This window comes from Solanum lycopersicum, chromosome 10 (genome assembly GCF_036512215.1).
Source record: "Solanum lycopersicum chromosome 10, SLM_r2.1".
Lineage (NCBI taxonomy): Eukaryota > Viridiplantae > Streptophyta > Magnoliopsida > Solanales > Solanaceae > Solanum > Solanum lycopersicum.
This window is the reverse complement of record NC_090809.1, coordinates 17204481-17214684: the sequence shown is the minus strand read 5'-3', so window position 1 is coordinate 17214684 and position 10204 is coordinate 17204481. Positions and strand designations below refer to the sequence as shown.

The 10204-nt window shown below is 32.9% G+C and overlaps 1 long non-coding RNA gene across 1 annotated transcript; it reads left to right on the top strand.

Annotated features, from left to right (window-relative positions):
- Positions 1-2897: 2897 nt before the first annotated feature.
- Positions 2898-6689, top strand: LOC138339024 (uncharacterized). The gene is made up of 2 exons (XR_011212009.1): positions 2898-3027; positions 6405-6689. It is a non-coding gene; the product is annotated as an uncharacterized lncRNA (long non-coding RNA).
- The last annotated feature ends 3515 nt before the right edge of the window (positions 6690-10204 follow it).

The following is a 10204-nucleotide window of genomic DNA, read 5'->3' as shown; positions in this document are numbered from 1 at the left end:
GGTGTTCGACCATGATTCCTAAAAGTCCGTACCAAAATCCGTTTTGCAAAAAAGATGAAGATGCGGTCGGTCAAAATTAGATTAGTCAATTTCATTTTCCTCTAATTTCTTGCATCAATCCAAGTAAAATGAGGGACAATTGTTGACACCCAATTTTGGAACTCCACAACAGAAGTTAATTATCAAGCTTCTTATATTCCAAACAATTTGAAATAATCAGTTTTATAAAATTTAAGAAAATATAAATTTGCATTATTTGAAATAGTTTTGTCAATTTTTTAAAAATAATTTTTAGATAATATATTACATAATTACGTATATAATTGGTATATTTTATGATTATTTGAAAATCATCTCAAAAATATTTTTTAATTAAATATTTGATTATTTACTCTACTCATATAATAGTTTATATTTTAAAATTAATTAGTTTATAATCATGTTTATCACTTAATTTTGTTAGATTAAGAAGTTTCCTAGTTAATTATACTAATTCGTCTTATTTAAACTTTTAACCAACTCGTCAATGAAGCTTAAATTTGGTTTACATCTCAACTCTAATTGGCCTTAAGGGAAATTAGCTAAGCCATTTTTGTAATTGTAGTTTTCTCTACATATTGCCAATTCAATGTGACCAAAGTTTTGGGCCCCTTCTTTCAGTGGTCCTAACAATCAATTCCAAAATTTCCAGTCCCAACCATACATACAATATCAATACACATCAATTCTTATGCCAGCCCATTTCTTTTCCCCTAAACCGGCCCATTCCAAAGCAAATAAACCAAGACCTACCACTTTCAACTCCAGCAATCAACGGCGATGGAAATCTCACGGCATCCTTTCTAACATTCTCCTATACACAGAGATAGACAAAACAAATGTTAGAAATCCCTTTGTTTCACAATCGCCTTTTTTTCCACTCTTAAAAGACTATGAGTAAGTTAGTTATTGTTCATTAATTGTTGTATTGTTCCTTTCATGTTATATGTTTTTTAACTAGCTTGAAGTATGCTTAGCTATACACATGTAGCAAGCTTTTTTCATCTACTTAGAATATGTTTGCCCATCTCATTGTCTAGACTTGGCATACAAATGGAATAGTCAGTTTATAGTTTTGATTGTATAGAATCTAGAGTATTGTTGTTTTCTTTAGTTTCTGTCATGGTGTATTGTGAATTCGAGGATTATCCGTGTTTCTTTGAGATAGGTATCAATTAAATAATATTTCTCTATTTAGGGTTGAGGTTTGAATGGTATGGACTCTATTATAGGCTTATTTCCCTGTTCACCTCTTCGGCTAAAAAGTCTATGGTAACTGGTAACCCGTGTGCAAGACGTGTATTTATTTGCTTTGACAAATAGATTTTGATCTAAATCGGTTACTAATGTTTTTATTTTCATTTTATTATGCATGTGAAATATATCGGAGTTCACCCTGACCTCCCATTTTCCCTTGCATTTTAAGAGATCCAAAATGTTCAAGTCTCTCCCTTCTGAGTCAGCCTACCATCTGAATGAAGGAAACGGACCCTGAAAATTAACGAATACGAATTGGGGATAATATACGAGATTGTATACAGTATTATACACCTATTATATATGAAAGAGGGAAAATGTGCCTAAAAGCCCACAATTTGTTTTAAAATTGTATTTTGTTACTTTTAGGTCAAAGCCCTTTGCGTTTTAATTATTATTATTTGATAGCCATTAGGAAAGGTACAAGAGAAAAAGAATCTCAATTATATTAGTTTAGGACAGGTGTGAAGTTGGCTAGAGGCCCAAAAGCAAAACTAGGCCCAAGCGTGGCCCAGGCGGACAGAAACGGGACTTGGGTACTTTTTTCTTTTATTGTTGGAGTGTATTGCATGCTAGAGTGTTTATTTAATTTCAAGGATTTCCCTAATTCAAGTTCCCCAAAAGATAGTCATTCTGAGACTTTTTAAAGATAAAAAATATATTTTACTTATTTTATTACTAGAATATATATTTTACTTTAATAATTCATTATATCATTTTCCATTCACTAAAATATATAAATTTTTAGTCGTAAATTTTATTTATCTCCTAAACTTGTTTAAGCATGCCTTTTATTTTATAACAATTAGCCAAAAAAATTAATTATGGGATAACCACATAAGTGGATATTTTAGGTTTCTTTAAAACCTTCCTAAAGTATTAATAAGAACCCCGAAGCCCTCAAATATTTTCAACTGATTCCCTGTTTTAATCTATTGAAAATTGGTTTTCGCAATTTTTCTATAAAAATTAAGTGGCGACTCTAAAAAAGTCTAATAAGTAATATATTTATTATAAAAAAAATTAATGAGAAAGTATTCAAGGGAAGGTTTGAGTTTTTTGAAGTCAAACATGAAAGGATGATCAATACATCCGGAAACTAATCTTGTGTGTGCTAGTGTGTCCTTGTATGTTGTATTTGTTTTATGTGTTGTTTTGAGTCTAAAATCAATGGGGGTAACCCTAGTGTCTTAATAAACAAGTTTAGGCCCAAAACGTCCATACACAACTACCCAAGAACCAACCAAATGTCCTTAAGAAGGGTCCATGTTTTCGCAAAGAGATTGACAAGGCATCGAGCAAATAACCCCTTTTTGGAGGTACTGGCACGTTGCGCAACCTGCACTCAAAAGGCAAAAAGTTTCCTTGCAGGAAGGCATGTACTAGCCTCTCTGCCTCAAATTAAATTCCATAACCAAGATTTGGAGGTGCCTCCGAGACGCGCAACCATGTCTCAGATTCGGTCGCATCTTTTTAAAGTTAAGTTAGACTTAATTTAGTGGTCCAACTAGTGTAGGGGTATTTTGGGTACTTTGGGGATTTATTATAAATGGGGTTTAAGTCACTTTTACCCCACTTCACCAATAAAAACAAAACCCACAAGTTGAAAATCAAAAGCTCTCCATTCTCTCTCTCTCTCCAAAACTTCGATTGAAGAGTTATGAAGCTCCAAGAAAGAAGGTCAATTTTCTAAGGTTTTAACCCAAATTTCGTGGATATGGCTTTAATAAGGTATGGTTATTTCATCCTTTTTTTCTATCATCAAGGAGCCGATTCAAAGGTTTTCCAAAAGATCTCAAAATTCCTATTTCCAATTCTAAGCATGGCTTCTTGCATTTAAAGGTTTAAATGGATGAATTATGATGTTTTCAATGTTAATTGATGGTTTTATGATCAAAACCTCCATGAACCCATGATCATCCTAATTCTCTAATTTTGTCTTGTAAAGTGGGTTTGATAATTGTGATTGGTTATGGATGGAATTGTATTTAGATTGCTTTATATTATTGATTCTTATTGTTATCTATCTCTATATATGTTGAATTGAGATTGTAAGGATGATTTGGTGATTTTTGCCTTATGGGCATGGTAAGGTGTAAGTTCTATGGTTATGTGGAATTTGTTGGAGATGTTAAGGAATGATGATTGTGGCTATTGGAAGGTGGTAAGTTGACCTAATTCCGTTGTTTAATGTAGAATTGACATCGAATTGCTATTGACTGCATGATCCACTTATGGTTGCGGTGCTTAATTTTTATAATGTTTATGAAATTGGACCTTTTGGCATTATTATGTGAATTATAGTTTCGTTATATTATGGCCTGTATAGATGTACAACGTGAAGGATGATATTGTGTATATGAATGTGTGAGATGAAAGCATATTCTTTTAAATGTTGGTATGTGGTGATAATAGACTATAAAGAGTCTGTATATGTTGATATGATGTCTTTTTTATGTAGATCTAGTTGTCCTTACTTACATAAAAATTATGTTTAATGTGATATCTTGACTTGGTAGGCTTAGGCACCCTTGTCATGAATTATATGAATGAATAAAAGTTTGGATAAGAAAAAAAGATTTATAATGAAGTGAATCGGATAGACCTAGCATGATACTCATTTCATGAATAAGCTATCCTAATGAACCTTGATCGACAGCTCTTGTGGACCCCTTCTTTGTAGTAGTTTTCTGAGTTTGTAGGACTTAGAGATGGAACCTTCTCAAATACTATTATGTGAATGTACTTACTCTATGAGAAAAAAGGCAAAGCACTGAGTGGATATGCATGTGGTAGTAGCTTTACTTAAGGATGATACTAAAGTACAAAGAAGCCCATGATATCCCTAAACCATGTGCCTACATAGGGTGTGTTATTAGTCTTACCTTTGGCTAGTAGAACACCTTCAACGGTGTGGGGTCTTACGACACCGGATTTCATACCTAGCTAGTGTGGTATATGTTTGTTAATGCATGTTCTCATCATATGGGATGTGCCCTCTAATTATTGGATAGCTTCTATAACGTGTAGGTAGTAGAATAAGACGCTATCTACATATGGCACGAGTAGGCTTTAAAGAAGATAAAGTTAGTTCCCTAGGTCTTCCAAGACCATTATGTGGAGTCCCTTATATACATGAATGTCTCCTTTAGGGTCTTTAGTAATGAATGTTGACTTGTTGTGGTTGTGTTGGAAAGGAAATATCCTTATCTTCTGTAGTCTTAAGAAACACTTGGGTGTGCATTGAAGAGGTTGTATGGGTGGTTTCTTCACGTCTCAGTTAGTCGGTTATTAATGATTACGGTCTTATATTGAAGATTAAGAGAGTATTATCTTATGTGGTTGATGGAATTTTATGATGTATTTTATACTTGGATAATCAGATTTGATAAAAATAGCATGAAAAACATATTTCAACTAAAGTGTCCCTTTTTAAATGATTTTCGTACATGTTCATCATACGTAGTGCATTAATTGTTCTTATTCCATAATCTTCTTTATGTCTTCAAGTGTTGGTTGTTGCAAGTGAACATTTCTAGAGTTGAAGCTTGCAAAGTAGAATTTTCTCAATATTGGTATGTCCTCATATGTTCGAGGACATGGAATATATTTCTAGTTTTCTTTCATTAAAGACTTCGTATTATACTCAAGTTTCTTTTCAATGTAAGGGATGTGACCCTATGATAATAAGATGTGTGTAAGGTGGCTTTGTGATTAGACTTAGTTTTCTTATGTTTTATAAAAGACTTTTCTCATTGACTTTATTATGAAAAGTTTTAATTCGGCACTACTTTTCATACATATGTAATGAATGAATGTGAAGAGACTTATGTAATACCTCCCAGAGGTTGAGTACACCGTGTTACTTCGAGGGAGTACTTTCCGGTCATAAAATATATGAACATGTATGTTATGCAATGATATGAATATGTACGTTATGTTATGATATGAACATGTATGTTATGCTTTGATATTAATATGAATGTTATGCTAAGATAAGAATACGAATGTTATGATTTGATTGTGGTAGTGTTGGCATGTTGAATTAATGGTAATTCTTCTAAACACTATATGAATATGATATGGAAGAACATTCACATGTTCCTGGTTCCATGAATTGAAGGTTGTTCTCATCTTTGGAACCTTTGAGCTATATGATATACGAAAAGTTTAGTCCGTTAGGCATTCTTTATGAACAAATGCATGATTATAGTCTAATGTTAATTTAAAGGAAATTTTAGCACTAAGTGAATATAATTATGATAGAGGTCCCTTCAGTCAGTAGTTGGGTTCCCACTACGGTGTCTCATGAGATGGAAACTCTCACATTAGAAGTATAAGGATTCTAGAAGCAATCTTCATATCCCATAACTTTGTGCCCCCATAGGTGGTATGTCTAGTTTCATCTTAGGCAAGTGACAACACCTCTTTTAGGTGTGGGAGTAGAATACTGGATTCCATGTAGCTCACATGGTGTATGTCAGTTATTGCTAATCTCCTTATGTTTTAAGAATTTGAACTAAGATATGAATATGACTTATGATTACAAAGTTGAACGCTAAATAGGGCTTCTTGACGAGTATTACTTAGTGTCGGTAATAGTATGGGACTTTACCTATATATTGCACAAGTGGGTTCTTTGAGGGGTTCTTGTGTGAGTCTTTTTTGCATAATGACTTATGAATGATGTTAAGGTTTATTTCACCTATTATGATGTTGATTATGTATGTGACTACACTTGTGTCTTCTAGATGGCTTTACTTAGTAAATATGGAGGTATGGGACTTCATATCTACATTACACAACTGAGCTTTAAAGGGGATTATGGGTGGTGTCTTTATAGTATGATGTTAATTGAACCCAAATATGTAAGATATGAACTATGACTATTTATAATGCACTTATGATCATGAATGTTTATTTTACTTATATAATGGATTGATTATGTATTCCTTGAATGTGCATTATGGCTTTTAACTCGAAATAGCATGCTTTTAACTAAAAGTCTCTTTTTGCATGTTTTAAGTGGATTTAATTGCATGGTTTTCATGCTTAGTACAAATCAATAATACTAAGTCACATTTCTCTTATTTTTTTACTAAGAGTAGGTTCGGGATAGTAGGTCCTCATTGTGAAGAAAAGAAGGCATGGATTGCATTCTCCAAGACTTTAATATGTTCTCAAGTTCCGAGGACAACATGATGACACTTATGTTCTTTCTATTTTGCAATAAACTAATAAACTTCTTATGTGTACTGCTTATTATGATATATTTTATTGTAAAGGGCTATGGTCCCTATTTGAGACTTCTATGTTGCACTTAGATGGTTGATGTGACAGGGTCTAGACATTCTATTTTCCTATTATGAAAAAGTTTGACATTAATTGTTGAAGAGTTTCTAAATTCCGCATCATTCAATGTCTTATGCAAATAATGATTATGCTAAGGGCTTGTATGAGACCCCTCCAGGATCAAGTACGTTGTGTCATATCTAAGGGATGCTCTCGAGGCGTGACAAAAGGGTAGTGTGTTGTGTTTTTGGGACAAATTTAGCGAAAATATAAATATCCCAGAGTAGTGAGAAAGAATATAGATGCATTCAGAGTGAGAAATTGTACTATTAATAGAAATATTTTACCTCATGAAGAACACTTTGTAGTTTTTAGGGGTTTTCAACTTCGCTATTGAATTTGACAAATTGAAGTTGAATCTGCAGTGGGTTCTCTTGTAATTGATTAATTTCATATTGCCCATAACCACTTTCATGTAAGGTATGATTTCTTAACTTTTTTATGTTGGGTGGCTAAAACCCCAAGATCTAATTGTGCAATTTCGGGGTTTGGTGTTGATTTAATGTAGTAAGTATTATGTTATGATCTATTTTCTATTGTTCATAAACAAACTTGGGGTAATTGGCATGCGGTTAATTAATGGTTGAGGTTGCAAATTTATTCCTATTTCCGATCTTTCATCTATGTTCAAAAGAGATTGATTGCAGTGAGTACTTAGTATGATACTAGAAATTTGGGTTTCTTATCTGTAATTTGCTTTAAAATAGAGGTTATGGGTCAGATCTATTTGTCCATTTTCTTCATCGAAAGAAATAAAGTAAGGTATGGAATTTCTTAGATTAGTTTGTACATGAGACAGAAAGAAGATTCTATGCAAGGATGCGATGAGATTAAAAAAAGTTAGTGTCACAGAAGATGACCTAACATATTCACTAATGTTAATCACTATACAGCAACACAATCTGTCCTTGAATCCAATCCTTGCACCCTCATTTTGCTTGTTACTTCTTGAATTTCCTGGAATTTTAGTTTAATTGTGACAATTCATAATCAATATTTTTTATTCAATTGGTGGAATCATCCACCCACTTGTTCTCACTATTAAAAATGAATGATTTTACAACTCATATTTCTTAATGAAATTCTCTATGATATACAAATTTTTGTGTGATTCGATCCTAACTCTTTGTTGGGTATTTTTATTGACTATGACTGTTTTTCCTGTTAATTAGTTTTATAGAGGATATTTGTGCATTATCACATACTGCCAAGACTATACTGATCGACCGAATACTATTGATAAACTGAATAGCACAACGGTACAAAAATATGAGATTGAAATAATAGACATTTAAACTGAAAGTTTTTAAACATGTTGAACTAAAAGAATGCACAACTGATCATGACAAATTATATTATTCTAAATTGTCACTTGACATAAGCATGAGACTATGTTAATCAATAAAAAAGAATGAAGCAAAAAAGTGGAAACATACTAAGTCTGATAACAAGCCTCTATATCATAATTTTGACTAGGACAACCCCTACCTCATGCAATAAGTCTGAAAATTGAAATGGAATGAAATAGAATAGAACTATAACATGTGATCATGCACTGGAACCACGAGGAATCACCACAATCTAAGAAAATTCATATCAATATGATAGCAACGACAAGATAAAGGAAAACCAGATCATATAGTATACAACAATGTAAGCAGAAAGATATATGTGGAAGTACTTTGAAAATATTGCAAATATTTTCAAAGTTGCTTCTAGAATGACTTATATTATGATATAAAAGTGAAGTATGTGGTGTCTTGTCTTTGTTGACTTGTATCCCTTGCTTGATGTATGTATGATTATGAATATATGATGTCTTCATTCAGGGTGTTAGAACTCTTTGTCTTGAATGTATGAATGACATGTGACCTTAAATGAACTTAAGAGAGTCTTTTGTGTGAAAACCTGACTTAGTGGTAAGGTTAAGATTGTTGAAGTTGTAAGCCGTTATGGTATCCTTCAAAGTAAAGCAATAATGGACTTAAGGTTAATTGACTGGAACAACATCATATTAACCCTTAGGAAATTCATCATGAGCTTCTTGTTGCAATTGTGAGGTAGCCCTAGTGGAACTTCTTTTTTGTAGGATAAATGTGATTGGGTTATGAACTTGTCATGGAACCTTTTTATATGAACGTAATGTGTGAATTCGTCTACGAGAAAGAAGGCTAGAACCGAGTAAATATGGTAAGTAGAACAGCCTCATCGGAGTAGGATAGAACTACCCTTGGCCATGTGCCTACATGGGATGTGTCTAAGTTCTACCCTTGGCAAGTAGAACAGCCTCATCGGAGTAGGATAGAACTCTGGATTCCATGTCTTGCTATCATGGTCTACGTTAGTTATTGCCTATTCTCATCATATGGAATAGATATTAACATTAGAGAATTTTATTAGGTTTAGGTGGTGGTATGCGACGCTATCTAGACATTGCACAATAGATTTTGAAAGTGCTATTTGGAGTTCCTAGGTATTGTCTAAGACCATTACTTGAAGGCCTTTGTATGATGTATGAGACTTAATGAACTATTGACTTATGTTTATAAGTATGTAAATGAATAGGTACCTAATGTAAAGTGACTTAAGGATTCCTTAGCTAAAGTGTGAAGATGGTATAAGAGATGATCTCTTCATGTCTTATCTTTGAAAGTCTTGAAGATGACTATAGTTAGGGAAGATGTTTGGTGTTGTGGACCTAATCTAAGCCTTAGGTAGTCTTAAGGACTATTTAGGTTATCTTGAAGAGGTCACAATGGACGTTATGTTCTTGATTTACTAAACTAGGTATTTTGATAGCCTTTGGAAGAAGAATGTCATATCATTTATGTGTTAGTGCGTTAAGTAAGAATGATTCTATTCTAGGGAGTCTATAGGATCTCTTAAGTGTGTGTATAAGGGATTGTATGCGTGGTCGCTTCACAAATCACTTCCGTGAGACTTAGAGTCACCTTTGGTAGAAAAATGTTGCCTTGATGATTATGATACTTGGTAAGTATGTATGTGACTCATTATAACTAATAGTAAGGGTCGTTTAGGCACATCTAGAAGGGTTTACGGGCGGTCTCTCTTTGCGTGATTTAAGTGAATCTTAGGATAGCTTTAAGTGAGAAGATTACATGCAAAAGGGTGTCTCGGGTGAAGAATAAGCATATTAACTGTACAGTGAAATAAATTCATTGTAACAGTGAATGAGTTCACTGTAAAGTGATCTCAAAAATATGTTTTTGGTTTAAATGTTATATTATGTATTTCTAAATTGTTAAATGTTGTTCTTATGATTTATAGTATGATTTTTAATTGAAAATATGCATATTTCAAATAAAACTCTGTTTTCATGATTTTTATGAATAATGTCATAATTAGTACGTGTGGTTGTACTAACTCCATGTTTTTATCTATATATATAGTTATTCGTGGGTGAAGAGCTTCGGGAAGAAGACTTGGACTGAAGATCATTCAAGAGAAGTTGAAGTATGTCCTCATTTGACTCAAGGGCATATATGTCTTTTATGTTTTCTTTGAAGTATTTTAATAGACTAAGTATTTTCTATAT